Here is a 19,382-nt window from a genome sequence, read left to right as displayed (position 1 = left end):
CTTCTATAGGAACTTGTAATTTCATGCACTTTAAAGCACCTTTACTAAAAGTCACGTGTGACTTTATGTATGGTTTATCTTACGTCCTTGAACTTGGTATTATTGTCACTCATTACTTTGTCTCAAACTTGACTTCTTGGCGGCTTGCAACCATCGCAGACTGTGAGAGAGAGAGAGAGAGAGAGAGAGAGAGAGAGAGAGAGAGAGAGAGAGAGAGAGAGAGAGAGAGAGAGGAGTTTTACCACACTACAGTGAAATATTGAGATGGTTTCACCTCTCTACAATGCAATGTTACGAGAGAGAGTGAGTTTTACCACACAACGATGAATTATGAGAGATAGTTTCACCTCTCTTCAATGGAATATCACGAGAGAGAGAGAGAGAGAGAGAGAGAGAGAGAGAGAGAGAGAGAGAGAGAGAGAGAGAGAGAGAGAGAGAGAGAGAGCTTTACCACACTACAATGAAATATTATGAGAGAATCACCTCTCTACAATAAAATATAACGAGACCCCTTACACTTTACATTACGAACCTTACAGTTCGTTCGGGTTGCCCCAGGTCCGTCAGTGTGAGACACCGCTGATGTCTACCAGAGAGAGAGAGAGAGAGAGAGAGAGAGAGAGAGAGAGAGAGAGAGAGAGAGAGAGAGAGAGAGAGAGAGAGAATTTTACCACACTACAATATTATGAGATAGTTTCACCTCTCCACAGTGAAATATAACGAGAGAGAGAGAGAGAGAGAGAGAGAGAGAGAGAGAGAGAGAGAGAGAGAGAGAGAGAGAGAGAGAGAGAGAGAGAGAGAGAGAAAGCTTTACCACACAATGAAATATTATGAGAGTGTTTCACCTCTCTACAACGAAATATAACTAGAGAGAGAGAGAGATAGTTTTACCACACTACAATGAAATATTATGAGAGATAGTTTCACCTCTCTACAATGAAATATTGAGAGAGAGAGAGAGAGAGAGAGAGAGAGAGAGAGAGAGAGAGAGAGAGAGAGAGAAAGTTTTACCACACTACAATGAAATATGAGATAGTTTCAACTTTCTGCAATGAAATATAAGGGGAGAGAGAGAGAGAGAGAGAGAGAGAGAGAGAGAGAGAGAGAGAGAGAGAGAGAGAGAGAGAGAGAGAGAGAGAGAGTTAGTTTTACCACACTACAATGAAATATTATGAGAGATAGTTTCACCTCTCTACAATGAAATATAACGAGAGAGAGAGAGAGAGAGAGAGAGAGAGAGAGAGAGAGAGAGAGAGAGAGAGAGAGAGAGAGAGAGAGAGAGAGAGAGAGAGAGAGTTTTACCACACTACAATGAAATATTATGAGATAGTTTCACCTCTCTACAATGAAATATTGTGAGAGAGAGAGAGAGAGAGAGAGAGAGAGAGAGAGAGAGAGAGAGAGAGAGAGAGAGAGAGAGAGAGCATATTACATAATCATTACCAAGAAATAAAACACAAGACATTTTATTTTTCAAAAAAAAAGTCATCAAAATACAAAGACATTTTCACAATTACAAATCCAAAAACAGTTTTTAGTCACATAACCTTCAAGTGCAACGAAAATATAATAAACTCCGAATCATTTTACCATATTCTCTTAATACTGAACAAGTAAACCTTATTATATCTTATCCACAGAGGGAATCTAACATCCCTTTTCATTACTGAGCACAAAGACCATCATTACAATAGCTGCTTCCTCGAGTGTGGCTTTAACAACATTTTTTCTTGGAGATGAAAGAGAAAGGGGGGGGGGGAATTTTTCTTACTGAGTTGCATTTTCCTTCTCATACGGCTCAGCTGACGTTTCTGGAAGAACAACTAACTGTAACTTAATATTTCATTTAAGCCTAGAATCACACTGAAAGGGGGAATACTTATCTGAAGAATTTGTTTCCAAGTGACAGGTGAGAACTGTAGCAAATGGAATGAACAACAACAACAACAACAACAACAACAACAACAACAACAACAATAATAATAATAATAATAATAATAATAATAATAATAATATAGTATTATTATTATTATTATTATTATTATTATTATTATTATTATTATTATTATTATTATTATTATTATTATTATTATTATTATTATTTCAGAAAATGAACCCTATCATATGGAACAAGCCCTCAAGGGCCATTGACTTGATATTCAGGCTTCCAAAGAATATGGTGTTCATTAGAAAGAAGTAACAGAAGGTAATGGGAAATACGGAAAGAAGAGATCACATATCAAAAATAAAAAACTGAATTAAACTAATAAATGGAAAAAATGGGAGCAAAAAATAGCAAGGGATTCACAGTAACTCAGAATAAGGAGAGAAAGAGGTCTCGTGGAAGGCTAAAAGAACCTTGGGGTCCATCTTATTAAATATTTCACCAAAGTCCAAAAAACCATAAAATTTTATTCTTTTAGAAACTAAATTACTATTCCTATGCTGACCCATACACCCATACCTTAACCTGGCCCAATTCATGCGTGGCACAAAGTCCCAGACAGCATAATCCACTGCAGACAAACAAGGGATAATTTGGTCCTGTAAGCTAGCACATGCAAGAGACAGTAGAGTTACTGATAGTTTATCTCATTAATAAATACAGTAGTTTAACCAGACCACTGAGTTTAAATTCTCATCTCCCATATTTTTTACTTGACGTATTTGCTCTTGGTGAACTACATTAGATCTTGTTTACTGGAGCTCCTTAAAAATTTAATATCTGGAAAACTGTCAAAAATTTCTTTCAGAAATTCATTTCCAATACTTGGGGCAATTCGTTGGTTGAGTGTTGAACAATCACTAACAATAGTTTTGATTGTAAGTGATATATGCATTCAGGGATGGAGTCATGTGGGATATTCATCAGATAGCCATGGGTCAGATGGGTGTGACCAATTCGAATATGGGACAATATTACTTCAATAAGGCATTCATTTTGAAAAGAGGAACACCAAAATCCAACAGTACATTTTATTACCATCAGATTCATTATTCCAGAATGCCACTGGTGGATGACCAAATCATTCTTTGGGTGAGGGATCAGGAGGAGGGCAATTTGCTTATAAGAAACAGGTTTGTGTAAACAAAAAATTACATTTGTTATTCACAAACTCATTACTTTAAACTAAGCTGTTGCAGTGCCAACCAGATGAAAAGATCCAGAGAAGACCAAAAAGGGAGCTCCCTGCATAAAAAAAGCAAGACTCCCAGGGCAAAAGGTTTCAGGAGCTGGACCGCAATTCTTCCAAAACAAGTTGATAACTTCTGAAAGGTGTGACAGATGGAAACCTCAGAAATGTCTTTAGATAAGGAAGTTGCATGGAAAATGAGGATGAAAGGGAAGATAGCTGACACAGAAACTTGTTCTGTTGTAGTTAGTAAGCCTGAAAAAAAGTTAAATGAAGCATCTCTACTCGTAGTGCTATTATTATTATCATTATTATTATTATTATTCAGAAAGTGAACCATATCCATATGGAACAAGCTCACAAGGGCCACTGACTTAAAATTTATGCTGAACAAACTCACAAGGGCCACTGACTTGAATTTCAAGCTACTCAGAGAATAAGTCAGTGAAATACACAAGTTGAAACCGAACCGTGAACACTGTTTCACTCTCTTAACTAATCAGAATGAGCAGCAATAACAGCTGTAACTCACTGAAATGCAGGACTTTTAACGAAATTTCAGAAAGAGAGACCAGACCTGAAGCGAATCTTGCTGACATAAAGGGGTGTAAACACATCAGTCTGTTAGAAAGGGTTGATGCTAAAGCATATGGGAACAAAGTCTGCAACCCATCTATTAAAAAGACCACCAATCAACTGGGAAAAGGCAATCAGTGACGTAAAAAGATTAATCCTGCAGTGCCTGGCGTTTCCTTGTTCCTTCTACAGTGGATTATAGTGCCTAAAAAGTCGCATTAATAAGTTTAATAGAATGGGCTTGTAATAGACAAAAAGGGATACAACATTTTAATAAGGAGAAGTTGATAAAATTTGTTGCTGCTTCTCAAAGAAATAATCTTAAAATCTAGCACAAAAGACTTGTATATACCTTGACCTATTCTTGACAATAACAGTCTTCTTAAAACAATAATCACTGACAAATCACCACTTATGATAACTTTATGTATATAAAGGGATGTCATGAACCATCAAAGCTAAAAATGTACCGTACATGACGGTAAAAAACAGCACAAAATTAGATTTGTCATGGTTTAAGAAATAACCAACAGTAAGTTTACGGATATGTTACAAAATCTAACAAAGTAAAAAATAAACTACACTTCTTATCAGCTTAATTGTTACTTTGGGCCACTGCTTTTAACTACAAGTAACTTGTTCCTTTAACTTAAAAAAAGATAATATAAAAGTGCTAAAAAGCAATGTAACGTCACCAATGCAGATTCTAAAATGAAAATATACTCAAAGATAAAATTACACTTACTAGAAATCATTGCCAAAATAAACCACTCCATCACAAAAGGCACCTTCACAATTGTAATATACGGCAATTCACCAAGGCCACAAGGCCGCATTGCTAGAACCTCACAGGGTTTGCCCTAGGACAATTCTTAAATTATTACAACCTGTATTGCTATGAGGTAAATTAAGCAAACCACAGGGGAAAAAAACTCTCGACTTTCATGGGACTCGTCCGACTATTTTGTTTCTAATGGCAAAACTTAAATTCTATTTAGTTCTTTAGAAAATACACAGCTGGGAAATACAAAAATGCTGAGGATTCTCACAAATTTTCTGTCATGTTTTTAACCTAACATTAACATGCTTCAATTTCATTTATTTCTTCTAAAACTAATTGGCATCAGTTTCTACAATAGGAAATTGAGGGTCAACAGATTGTTTAGCAATCTTTGAGAATGATAAAAGGCTGAACGATGTACAATAAATACCAAAAGAAAAAATTTAAAATCAAACAAAGCCAATTTGAAAAGCAAAAGTCAAAAAGCAATGCAGTTGGAGTCGAAGATATGCTAGTGAGAATCTTAGTACCATTACAGCGAGCCATGCAAGTTGCAATGTAACTGGTGGCCTCCTACATGGGTGTTATAGATCGAAAGCATCAGTTACCACTGTCAGCCAAGAAAGAACAAGACACTATAAGAACTCGTGACGCGGTTAACCGCCTCATGCATTCTCAGAGGGACACAGAAATAAGAAGACTTCAAATTCTGAAGAAGAATATGCAGATGATGATAGCAAGGCCTACGAGGAGAAGAGGAGGGAGGTCAAGAGGAACGTGGCTAGATGATGATGATGTTGTGGTGGATATGGAATTAGAGAAGAAGCATGCTTGGAACATAAGAAAGGGAAAAGGCAAAACAGTGAAGGCAGTGCTTCGAGATTCTTCTGTGAAGGGAAAGACTATGATCTGAAGGATGTTATAAAAGACGAATCAATACAGAATCCTTCACATATAATTAAATCAGCAAGAGAACTCATTTGTTAAGGAACTGTACTAAAGTACGTAGGAATAAATGTCTATTCAAAATCAGCAAACACTGCAAGTATCTGCAGTATGTGGAACAGGCGAAATGGAGATAAATAAATACCAACATATATACATCAACAAATACATATACAGTAAAGTATATAAATATAAACAAAGAATCAGTCACTAGAAGGAAATAATGCAAGGTACTTTAACGCAAAATTATAGAGGAGGAGATGGGACCAGAAGAAAGAGAGAGAGAAAAAAAACAATACGTATTATATGTAAAGGCTAAAGCAACTCACGACAATGAGCACAATCCTAAGGAGGAGCAAGACTGTTCAAACAAAGTGTACAATTGTATGGGTGATGAAAGAAATATTGAAAAATCTTTTAAAATTAATGACTACATAAAAAGAATCATGCAAGAATAGGAAGTTATATGTTAGTATATCTCGAGAAAGCTCTGAACAGAGTACCCAGACAAGTAGTTACACGAGGCCTTTACAAAGGCAAAGAGGTCTTACTAAACGAATGTTGGAACTTGATCCTGTTGTGAGAACTTGCGTGAAGATAGTGGCAGAAACAGCCAGAGAATCTACAATAAACTTTGGGGTCCATCACAGATCAGCACAGGGCACATCATCATTAATCATAGTCATAGAAGAAGTTACAGAGAAATGAAAAAAGGGAGGTCCCTAGGAGCTTCTGTATACAGATGTCCTGGTGTTAACTGCCGAGTCTGAGGAAGACGTCTTACAATATTTTTTGAAGGATTGGAAACTGGAAAGGGGAGTTATGGACTGAATATCAAAGCAAGAAAATCTAAGTTTATGGTGAAGGGAGAGGGAGATAAAGGTAAGGCATGTTTTGAAATCACATGGGTATTCTGACTGAAAGCGCACTAAGCATAAGGCAATGAAGAAAACTCTTCAATCATCTACACTCATATGAGGGAAACCTGACATAAAAATGTGAATGAAGCCGTGTAAAATACTGACATGGAAATTATATCAGTAACCAATTACAGGATACACAAACTGAGGATTTTACAATTGACCTGAAGTAAATCCAAGCTGAAGGTATAAGCTTGAGCACCACTACAAAGTAGATAGTACTAAAGAGTCTCTTTAATATCCTTTCAGCCTCAAGTGCACCGCTCTCTGTCTCTACTCTTCACCAGTTCCCCCTGGTCTCTTTTCACATTAGGCATCTAACTTCTGTTACTTTATCTCCTGTTATTTGTAATTCTGATTCAAGACAAATGAGAGAGGTACAGTGAGTCTAGCAGTTTGATTGAATCAAATTTCTTCAGGTGGATGGTACTTGTGTGCACGTGTTTGTGATTCTGTAAGCAATGTCTCCAAAACACAAAGCCCTCGACAATGCTAAATTTAATCGAAACCCCAATCAAACGTGGCCCCTTCATCTTCAAGTAACCTGTAATAGAAAAAAAAAAAATATAAATTCAATGTCGCAGTTTGGACACTTTTCATATATATAACAAAATAATGCAGTAACCTGCAATACCCTTTCTTAATAACACATGTTCTAACCAGAAAATTTAATTTTATGTTAATTATTACAGTATGTGAATACAAAATACTATTGCCAGAAGTCTTCCTGCATGTAAGATAGTATAAAGACTTCTCTATCAACAAAGAACAGGTTTAGAATACTTTATCTCCATTCATACAATACACAAACCTCTTGTTACACCTCTGTCTAATACCCAAAATGGAGCAGTTAGCTATTTGCTTCAAAGGCAGAGAGAATTGTTTACAGTTCTTTTCTCATGGTAGTAATTACACCGTCTCCATAGAGAGGAGAACCCTTGATCAGTGTTCTCATTTTCAGTTTGGTATAAATTGCCTGAGTGGTTTGGGGCCCCAGTGTTTCATGGTACTGTACTGTTGCATTTTCTTCCTATAAGGAAACATGATTGACATCACGTCTCTCATAGTTACAAAAATATGCACACACACTTGATTACAGTACTTCATATCAATTTGATACAAAACTTTCTCTTGTTTTCGATTACAGAGAAACTGTACAATTCAGGCAGGGTCTAGGGCAATAAAATTTTAGTTCATTCCATAAACAATAAAGATGAATTTCCTTCCTGTTAGCATTGATGGAAAAATCAACAGGATCTAAAGAACAGATAAATAAGAGACTAAGCTCAAAAGTGTCATATGTCACTAAAGTGTTTGGTTATGTCAAAGGTTGCTGGCAATTCTCAGATTCTCTACAAAGGGGAAAAAGGATAACTCCCCGTTTTCTGACCTAACTGAAACTTTATGTAAGAGTGATGTTGGTAAGGCATCACTCTTTTGTAGACAATTCACCGTTACATTGTTATCATATTATGATCTTGTTTGCAGCAGTTAGTTACCCAAGTTCCTAACATATACAAGGATTTGAGGTACTGGTATTCGTGACTTCTGCTTATCAATCACAACTGGCATTTTGGCAATCATCTTCTCCGTGTAACACTTGGAAAAAATAAGTGCATTAAATAGTTTGCATGATCAGTGATTACTTCATATCAGACCGAGTATCTTCTACACAGTCACCTAAAGGTATTGTACGCGTTACACAATTCTAAGCATCAGGGATTTATTTAGACTGTCTCTGCGCATTAAAAAACAATTACCTATATCGCTTAAATTTACCTTGTAAACACAAGGTAACATTCAGTTCCTTGAGTTGAAAAAACTCATGCTCTTTTTATGCTGGTGTCAGTTAAGGGGGGACAAACCAAAATCCTGAATGACTAGTCAAAACCAACTTAGCCGAGGTTAACAGTAGGCAAAACCTTAGTCCGCTGCTGGGTTACCTATTCAAAATGTCAAGCCTTAACTCTTGAACTTTGGCTACACTTCAGATATGTACCAGTCAGACTGGATGCGATGAAAATGAACTCATAATATACAAGAACTTTTTAAATTCTAACTAGCCTCTCTAAGACACCTTAAAAGTATAGCAGCCGAGCATACCTGGAAAAAACTCCAATTTATTATTGTGGAAAGCTATAGTTTACAGCTACAGTAAACTCCAAGGTTTGAGAACATGGTTATGCAGGAACCAACCAATTTGGGAACACTGAACGTAACATCTAACTTAATAAGACCATCACAAATAAAAGCATAGACAATTGCAGATAAAATGCACCGCAGACATGAGGTAGGGATCCTGACTACTCCTAGATAACCAAGACACAATATACAATATTTTACAAAAATGAACAGAACAGTAGTAAAATGTATACTGTATAGAGTATTGTAGTTTACTCTTAAGGCCAATAAACTTGTATCTGGTAAAGACAAAGTAATAGAGGTTTGGAAACAGTAACCTACATAACACCAGATATGACGGGTCTGGACTTGAAATGCAAGCGATTACTCTCTTCTGTTGGTCACTTTTGGACTTCTGAATAAGACAGCATACAGCCTGCATCACCTAAGTTACTTTTAATTGTAACTATAGTTATCCCTCCAAATTTGCGAGGGTCAGAAGCACCTGCTTTCTTAGTCCACTGAGGAGAAAAGTAGTACTGTATGGAGAACTATGTATGGCACTCCAGTTCAAAGGGTGGGAAGGCAAGGCAGCCACCAGCACCCTACTTCAATTCCTAGGCAGCCTATTACTAATACAGAAAAGCGATTTGATAAAAGACGTGGGAAAAATATATCAGATATGCAGAATAAATCAATAAGGTGTCTAATGAATTAACGGCAGCACTGATAATTTCAGAAAAACAATAGAATACAAGATCTAAAAGGTCAGCCTGGGAGACCGTCATTACTTCACAGGAACTAATGATTCTTGGAGATGAAATTCACCAACAACTATCTATAGAAGCATTGTCTCTCCTGAAAAACCTATCAAAATAACTCAACAAAGGAAGCAGAAACACTGCAGCAATATTCCCTAAGCAAGCAACCTAAAATGATCAAGTGCTTTCTAGAACTTCTTAGTTCCAGTTTCTGTTAAAATTCAGCATGGTGACAGAACCTACACTTCCGTCTTCATACTAAATCCTCCGCTAGAGGAATAAAGTAACTTCCACTTGACCTAATCATCAGAGCATTAATGTCCTCCAAGTAAATACGTAATGGCACCAGTAACAGGTGTGTGACATTGTATGGTTGGCTCTTTAAACGGCACACATTCAAATCTATTTAAATTTTGGACTTTTCAATTGTTTAATAAAAATAGTAACAAATTTTCTTCAGTACTGATTACCAACTGCTATCAAGTATCCAATTTTTCCCGTTTTGATTACAAACTGCTATCAAGTAACAAATTTTGCTCAGTTGTTATTACAAACTGCTAACAAGCAAAAAATTGTGATCAGTTTTGATTACAAACTGCTTTCAAGTAACAAATTTTGTTCTGTTTTGATTATAAACTGCTAGCAAGGATAAAATTTTGTTCAGTTTTGATTACAAACAGATCTCGAGTAAAAAATTTTGTTCAGTTGTGATTTCAAACTGCTTTCAAGTAGCAAACTCAGTTCAGTTTTATAACAAACTGCTTTCAAGTAACAAATTTTGTCCAGTTTTGATTACAAACTGCTATCAAGTAGCAAGTTTTGTTCAGTTGTGATTACAAACAGCTTAAGGTAGCAAACTTAGTTCAGTTTTAATACAAACTGCTTTCAAGTAACAAATTTTGTTCAGTTTTGATTACAAACTGCTAGGAATGATCAAATTTTGTTCAGTTTTGATTACAAACTGATCTCAAGTAAAAAATTTTGTTCAGTTTTGATTACAAACTGCTTTCAAGTAACAAATTTCGTTCAGTTTTGATTACAAACTGCTATCAAGTAGCAAGTTTTGTTCAGTTGTTGATTACAAACTGCTTTCAAGTGGCAAACTTAGTTATTACAAACTGCTTTCACATAATAAATTTTCTTCTGTCTTGATTACAAACCGCAACAAAGTAGCAGATTTTGTTCAGTTGTGATTACAAACTGCTTTCAAGTAGCAAACTTAGTTCATTTTTTTTATGACAAACTGCTTTTAAGTAACAATTTTGTTCAGTTTTGATTACAAATTGCAATCAAGTATCAAACTTAGTTCAGTTTTGATTACAAACTGCTATCAAGCAAGGAATTTTGTTCAGTTTTAGTTACAAACTGTTTTCAAGTAAAAAAATTTGTTCAGTTTTGATTAAAAACTGCTAGCAAGTATCAAATTTTGTTCAGTTTCGATTACAAACTGCTTTCAAGTAACAAATCTTGTTCAGCTGTGATTGCAAACTGCTAGGTATCAAATTTTGTTCATTTTTTATTATTTTGTTCAGTTTGGTTACAAACAGCTATCAGGTACCAAATTCTGTTCAGTTGTGAATACAAACTGCTTTCAAGTACCAAACTTGGTTCAGTTTTTATTACAAACTGCTTTCAAGTAACAAATTTTGTTCAGTTTTGATTACAATCTGCATTCAGATAGCAAATTTTGATCTGTTGTGACTACAAACTGCTTTCATGCAGAAAACTTAGTTCAGTTTTTATTACAAACTGCTTTCAAGTAACAGATTTTATTAAGTTTTGATTACACACTGCATGCAGTCAAGTAACAAATTTTGTTCAGTTGTGATAACAAACTACTTTCAAGTACCAAACTTAGTTGTTTTTATAACAAACTGTTTTCAAATAATAAATTTTGTTCAGTTTTGATTACAAACTGCAATCAAGTAAAAAATTTTGTTCAGTTGTGATTACAAAACTGCTTTCAAGTAGCAAAAATACTTGATTACAAACTGCTTTCAAGTAACAAATTTTGTTCAGTTTGATTACAAACTGCAATCATGCAACAAATTTTGTTCAGTTGTGATTACAAACAGCTTTCAAGTAGCAAACTTAGTTCAGTTTTTATTACAAACTGCTTTCAAGTAAAATATTTTGTTCAGTTTCAATACAAACTGCAATCAAGCAACAAATTTTGTTCAATTGTGATTACAAACTGCTTTCAAGTAGCAAATTTTGTTCAGTTTTGATTACAAACTGCTAGCAAGTATCAAATTTTGTTCGGTTTTTATTACAAACTGCCTTCCAGTAACAAATTTTGTTCAGTTGTGATTACAAACTGCTAGCAAGTATCTAATTTTGTTAACTTTTGCTTGCATACTGCTTTCAAGTGGGAAACTTAGTTCAATTTTATTACAAACTGCTTTTAAGTAAAAAATTTTTGTTCAGTTTTGATTACAAACTGCAATCAAGTATCAAATTTTGTTCAGTTGTGATTTAAACTGCTTTGAAATAGCAAACTTAGTTCACTTTTTTTACAAACTGCTTTCAGGTAAGAAATTTTGTTCAGTTTTGATTACACATTGCAATCAAGTAGCAAGTTTTGTTCAGTTGTGATGACAAACTGCAATGAAGTAACATTTTGTTCAGTTGTGATTACAGACTACTTTCAAGTAGCAAACTTAGTTCAGTCTTTATTGCAAACTGCTATCTAGTAACAAATTTTGTTCAGTTTGATTACAAACTGCAATCAAGGAACAAATATTGATCAGTTGTGATTACAAACTGCTTTCAAGTAGCAAACTTAGTTCAGTTATTAAAAATGATTTCAAATAAATTTTGTTCAGTTTTGATTACAAGCTGAATACCAAGTAACAAATTTTGTTCAGTTTTGATTACAAACTGCTATCAAGTAACAAATGTTATTCAGTTTTGATTACAAACTGCAACCAAGTAGCAAATTTTGTTCAGTTTTGATTACAAACTGCTGTCAAACAAAAACATTTGTTCAGTTTTGATTACAAACTGCTTTCAAGTAACAAATTTTGTTCAGTTTTAATTACAAACTGCAATCAAGTATAAAATTTTGTTCAGTTTTGATTACAAACTGCTTTTATGTGTCAAATTTTGTTCAGTTTTGATCATAAACTGCCAGAAAATAAAAAAAATTGTTCAGTTTTGATTACAAACTACATTCAAGTATCAAATTTTGTTCAGTTTTGATTACAAACTGCCAGAAAGTAACGAATTTTGTTCAGTTTTGATCACAAACTGCATTCAAGTATCAAAATTTGTTCAGTTTTGATACCAAACTGCTATCAAGTAAAAAAATATTGTTCAGTTTTGATTACAAAACTGCACTCAAGCAGCAAATTTTGATCAGTTTTGATTACAAACTGCTATTAGGTGTTAAATATTGTTCAGTTGTGATTACAAACTGATATCAAGTAACAAATTTTGTTCAGAATTGATTACAAACTGCTATCAAATAAAGTCTATTCAGCTGTAATCTTAACCACAAACATACTGTACATTTATCTAGAATAGGAATGCTATATTGAAAATAACCTTACCAGACGACTTTGGTAAAAACAGTCGAAATTGATCAAAATGTGAGTGACGTCAAGTTCTCATCCCTCTTCTTTGTATGACCTTAAGTCCATCGTCCAATTTTGAGACAGCGATTTCATGTCTCTGTCTATTATGTTACTCCACCTAATTCTCTCCCTACCTCTGCTTCTTCTACCCTCCAAGGCCATATCATACCGTGGTGTCCTGACAAAAAGAAATAAAGTTAGCATATGAAGCACCCATTCTATAAAGGTCAGAAATTGAACATACCTGTTACAGATGCCCATTTGCCATACCAGACCGGGGCAACTCTGAACCCATAAACATATATGTAAGGAATCACAGGTATGCGAGTTTTTTTACCATGTTCACATTACTTTCTAGATCAATAAATATTGCACACAGATATCTTTCATATATACACCAAAGGACTTCATTTTGTAAGAATTCTTGTTATTACAAAATTCTGTCAGTTGCTCATATATCAAATAAATATCAGGAATATTGGGAAAATTTCGTAAGTCAAATTAACAAAGATAAGGCATTTGCAGTCTGATTATAATAATAAATGTTCTTCATAAACAATAAGATGAAAATGACTACTGTTATTAGCAGCCTCCAAGGGACTCTACTATTAATACTGTCACCTAACGCAATGTAGCAATGGAGTGGAATTAAAATTCACACCAAAGGCCAAGCACTGGGACCTGTGCGGTCAATAAGTATTGAAAGGGAAATTGAGAGTAAAAAAGTTTTAAAGATGTAACAGGAAGAAAATCTTTTGCGGCAGCACTATGAAACAAATGTTAGGAGAGGGTTGAGGAAACTAAGGTGGAAGAAAGAGAATATAAACAGAGGTACATTAATAAGAATGAAAAGGGTTGCAACTAGGGGTCGAAGGGACGCTGCAAAGAACCTTAAGTAATGCCAGCAGTGCACTGCATGAGGTGCACTGACAGCACTATCCCCCCCCCCAAGGGCGTAGAGCAATGTTACTACCTCATTCCATACACATACCTTATCAGGATTCAACTACAAGAAACTTCCAGGGAGACATCAACCAGGACCATCAGTTCCTAGTACCCTGGTTCCTTCCATACTGGTACTTTGTGGATCACTGTTTAGACCCCAATAGCAGCACAGGATTTTACTGGATTCATCGCTCTGCAACACAAGGGAAAATCATGAATTCACTGCAACCTCCTTCCAATGACATATTTTAAAAAAAACATTCAAACAACTTCCCAAATGGAAATTACTGACGGTGCTATAAATCACAATCAATCCGAATTCTAAAGACAATCAATTCTTTGACAGCTTCGTAGTTCTGACCATGTCTTATCAGATCAACGTCATGAATACTATATTTAAGTCTGCCACATCTGAGGCCAAAGATAGGACCACCCTTTTATCTCATCCCTACAGCTGGCGAGGCATGACCTTGACAATTTTAGCACTGGATTACCAAACCAAATTGTTACTATCATGCTGTATTGACTCAGACCTGTTTTTAAAACAATTAACGTTTAATATAAGGTTACAATTCCATTTCATGTCAATGAGAGAGAGAGAGAGAGAGAGAGAGAGAGAGAGAGAGAGAGAGAGAGAGAGAGAGAGAGAGAGAGAAAATTTATTGTGATATAAAATTCAGTCTCATCTATTAAAGTGAACATCACCACTGTTTAACAATAATCAATGTTGGAAAAAATAGACCCAATTCTTATCTTGCAGTGAAGCTCGGTGCCTGACCTCAAGCAATGAATCTGAGACCAAAGATTGTGTCAGTCACAGTTTAAAGGCTACCATAAATATTTATTAGAAAATTAGGGACTTGGTCTCCACCTAGTATCAGGAAACTAAATACAACAATGGCAACGACCCATCTGTCTGTCACAAACAGTGTAAAGGTGAGCCCACTTGCATTAAAATATTGTGTGCAATAAGTTTCTGAAATGTTACACAAGAAAAAATATCAAATCATAAAAAAAGATAGCTGTTAAATTCCATAAGACGAAAAAGCTTCATCTTTTAACATTACAGTTTCTGTGGACAAATTCATCAACTGCATAAGTAATTGCTGATGAGGGCATATACAAACCCATTGGCACCAGGTTAAGAGTATCAGCAGTTTAAAGTTTTAAAAACTGAGCAATTTCAATCGCGGCTTTTTCTAATTCTGAATGCTGAAAATATAGATCCACTAACACACCACAGATATGACCACTCAAAATAGTTTTAATTACCACTAGCCTAACCCTACCAGCCAGCTCTGTGGTAAATATACGAGTATATGCTGGATACAAACCTCAAGGTTTTAAACGCACTGACGTAATCTCTGTTAGCCTATACAAAAGTGGAGAAACAAATCCAGTTATGTATAGGTACATATACTGTATTTAAAAATAATTCTCTACAGAAAGCTTTCGGAAATACATAACTGTGGATTTGTTTCTCCATTTCAAGACTCATGCTACTATGAGTATTTTCAGACACAAAAGTTTTTGTAAACTCCAAAACCTGATTTTGGAAAGCACCCATTCACACCAAATTAACTATTTTTGTAAATTTAGAGTGCAAATAAAAATTCGAAAGCATTTTGGGTTTACTATTTTTTTTAATACTTCAAACCATTTACCAAATTAATAAGCAGGGCAATAAAATACCAACAATGAAACTGGAAGCCAGTCCATGGTTCTGTGACTTAACTTTTGGGGGTGGGGACGCTCTCACTTCTCTGCTCTAGGTATGATTGGCCTATATTACCTAGGATGGGTTAAGATTGATGATTAAGGGTAACCCACAATACCCCTCGTAGGCTCAAGTGTGGTTCAGGTTATCCTCAAATAACTTTTCTCAATATACTTCGACCTGGATCAAAGGTCTTGGTTAAGTTTGGGGTATGCCATGCAAATTAGGGTACCAGTGGCCCAACAGACTTAATTACTAATGGTATACAGTTTCAGCTTTTAAATAATACAAATACCCGATTAGGAGAGGTTGGTGTTCCCCATACCCATAACCTGGGGCTAACATATCTCAAAGTTCTTGACTCAACCGGAATGATCACGCAGTACAACCCCCTACACAAGACTAACCTGACTCTCTCATTGGCCAAATGCCCAAAATGCCCATTGCAGGAAGCAATGCTACCAATCTTCCTAGGAGCTTCGAGATTGTCTAAACACTGTCAAAAGTCTCAATATAAATAAAGGTACCCAAAGAAGCAGGCTTCAGATGCCACTCAATACAAGGCACCCCGAATAACACTAGGACCAGACCGGATTTTGAACATACATTAATTCGCAAATTTGAGGTTGGTGTTTACGGAAAGGAAAATGTCTGTGTAATTTTCTAACATGGCAGACTATCCAAGAGGGTAGCTTATTCATAGTTATCAGCCATTTTGAAATGTCCTATGAGAGTATGAATGGAAAAACTAAATGTATATACCATGTAACTGGATCTTAAAAGATTCCTGCTTCAAATAAAGGGGAATAACTACATTGGGAAAAATAAATAGGCAAGAAAAAAAGATTTTGCCAACTCGAGAGGCAAGGAAGACACAACTGGCCTATGGATGGACGAAAACGAAAGTGAGAATAAAATGAACGACGAAAATTCAAACAGTGTCATGAAGGAGGCGTTAATTGTCGTGGAAACAGCCTCCCCAGAGAGAGAGAGAGAGAGAGAGAGAGAGAGAGAGAGAGAGAGAGAGAGAGAGAGAGAGAGAGAGGAATCTCACGTAAGATCAATCTGACCTCCTTCGGAGAAGGGAGGGGGGCGGTATAATTTGGCAGAGGTGGATGAATATGGAGAGGGGGAGGGAGAGGAAGAGGGAGAGAGGAAGAAGAAGGTGAGAGGAAGAGGGAGAGAGGAAGAAGAAGGTGAGAGGAAGAAGAAGGTGAGAGGAAGCGGATGGTGAGAGGAAGCGGATGGTGAGAGGGAGAGGGGATGGAGAGGGGTTGCAGAGGGAGAGTGGAGAGGGAGATGGCGAGGGAGAGAAAGAAAGAACGAGGAAGGGGAAGGGGGAGAGGGAGAGGGAGAGGGAGAGAAAGAAAGAAAGAAAGAGGGAGAGGAAGGGGAAGGGGAGATGAAGAGGAGAGGGAGAGGGAGGGGGAGGTGGTGGGCTCTAGAATGACACCAACGTACAATATCCAGTGGGGCCCGTAAACCCCAGTTAAATGAATTGAGATCTAAATGTGTTTCTCTTAGCGCTAATCACCGTAGAAGATGGACAGCCAATGACAGCTTACGATGTTTGAATATTGAATTTAGGCCAAAGGCCAAGCACTGGGACCTATGAGGTCATTCAGCGCTGAAAGGAAAACTGAAAGCGAAAGGTTACAAAGGTGTAACCTGAGGAAAACCTTGCAGTTGCACTATGAAACAAATGTTATAATAGGGGAGATAATAAGATGGAAGAAAAGAACATGAATGGAGGTACAGTAATGGGAAAGAAAAGGGTTGCAGCTAGGGGCCCAAGGGACACTGCAAAGAATCTTATTTGCACCGCATGGTGTCCACTGACAGCACTAACTCCCTACGGGGTACAATGTTTGTGCAAAGGACCTGAATGGAATCCATTTGGGTGTTAATACGTCCGATAGGGTTCATTGAAGAAACGGATCGAATGATAATTTTGACACCAACAGGGTTTACTTTGAACTTCAACTTCCGGTAACAAGGGGTTTCAATAATTATAAACAATCACTTGAGAATGTTTAACTGAAATACCACTTTCAGCACTACCCCCTACCGATGTTTAAATTTGGTATTCAAAAAACAAGGTATTCAGCCAGTAGTTTCACAACCTATACGATTTTACACCCTCTAATTTTAGATAACATATGTGAAACAATCGCCATTGCGTCCTACGTTACTTAACCATCAAGATTAGAATTCTCGGCGTCGCGATAAAAATGTCTTAGGACATCAAAGATATAGTGAATAGTCCACAGGCAGAATTTCAGTCGGGGGTGGTGGGGAGGGGAGGGGGAACTATAATTTAACTAAACGTAAATTATTAATGTAAAGTATTTGTGTCCATAAATCACTGACATTCTTTGGAATTGGCTTTTAATTACAAAATATGTCCTGCGTAATGTAGTATCGAACTCCATTTACTTACTTTTATGATATACGTCAAATGACAGTATTATTACAGCAAGAATGTGTGTTCCCGTCAGCTGTTAAGAATGTCAAGAATTTCAATACCCAGCATGAAAAACTTGAAGAATAGTCTCTATCCTTCTCTCTTGAGAAATCTTACACTAGGCACCACCACCTTGTTGAAAGTTTGACCAAGGAAACCAATTATGAGATCTTGGTTATTCCGGTTTGTCAAAAATGAAGACTGAAACCTTTAACACTTCAGATAATATATATTAAGAACATTTACAATGAAATTAGCATTCAAACAGTCCTCGGTGTACACTAGATTTTAAATTTTATTTCAACGACAGTTATGAAAACAATGTTTTTATCACCCAAGACCCGACTGTCGGGAATGCAAAGCTAATTTCCTTCAATATGTAACACACACCAGCCATACCATCAACTGATATCTCATGATGGGCGCTTCTTGTTGGACTAATTGAGGACCTATGTAAGTCCTGGAAAGATATAAATTAAAACCAAGGGTTTTCACGCTACTGCCTAGTCACTTGGTTCGCCGTCATTCTAAGAGATATTATTCCATATATCACTAATCAATAATACTGAAATTCAATTCCAGTTTCTTACCGGAAACGGTCGGCCATATAATAATTTTTCTGGATAGCTTACAACTTAAGGATGAAACACCTCCATAATTTGATTATTCTAAACTGAAACCAGCAACCTCGCTCTGTGGACGGACCCAAACCACAAAAAGCGTACCTTTTTCACAACAGCGTCCCAAAAATCTGTAAAAATCCTACGAATATTTGCTGAGAATCCCATGACGGACGAACCACAGTCAACACTGCAGTACTGCACCGGCTTGTATCCAGAAGTTCCGCCTGCTTTGAACACCCTATGAACCAATCAGAACCGTCCGTGATCTCCCTTTTCAAACAAATGAGGAGGCTTATTTACAGCTGACGTTACGTCACTGTGAGTGACACCGTAACGTGGAAAATGCACTGAAAAATTAATGCATTGGACCTTTAGCATACGAAGTGTTAATATATATATATAATTTCATATTTGATGCTTGATTGCATCAGTAGCTCAGTTAAGATGGGTAGTTTTACCTGAAGAGTCTCTTAATGCACCTTAAGCAAGGAACCAATATTTGTAAAAGGAGAGGCCATGATACAGAGACGACGGATTGGCTCAGCGTTGTATTCCCATGTGCACAAAAGTGCTTTCGATACTCTTTCGTATTCAGCAAAAGTCTCATAAATACGATGCATTGTACCTGACTAAAAAATTCAATTTAGAGTTCCTTTGCCTGGGTTACCTGCTGTATCTGAACGGCCAGAGGAACCACTACCATTATTGTTGACAGTCAAACTGAGATAGTCAATTTTCTTCTCCTTGAAAGGGTAGTCAGTTGACTTATACGTCATCAAAAGTTCAAATCACATCAAACAGAGTTGTAACGAACTTTCTG

General features: G+C 36.3%; 1 long non-coding RNA gene across 1 annotated transcript; it reads right to left on the bottom strand.

The window, feature by feature from the left end:
• Nucleotides 1-3,445: 3,445 nt before the first annotated feature.
• Nucleotides 3,446-13,951, bottom strand: LOC136843262 (uncharacterized). Its single transcript, XR_010854502.1, has 3 exons — nt 13,805-13,951; nt 12,790-12,991; nt 3,446-6,900 (listed from the first exon to the last, which is right to left on the bottom strand). It is a non-coding gene; the product is annotated as an uncharacterized lncRNA (long non-coding RNA).
• Between the last annotated feature and the right edge of the window lie 5,431 nt (nt 13,952-19,382).

This window comes from Macrobrachium rosenbergii, chromosome 11 (assembly GCF_040412425.1).
Source record: "Macrobrachium rosenbergii isolate ZJJX-2024 chromosome 11, ASM4041242v1, whole genome shotgun sequence".
In the NCBI taxonomy this organism is placed as follows: domain Eukaryota; kingdom Metazoa; phylum Arthropoda; class Malacostraca; order Decapoda; family Palaemonidae; genus Macrobrachium; species Macrobrachium rosenbergii.
Note: the sequence above shows the minus strand (reverse complement) of the source record. Positions and strands in the feature narration are given on the sequence as shown.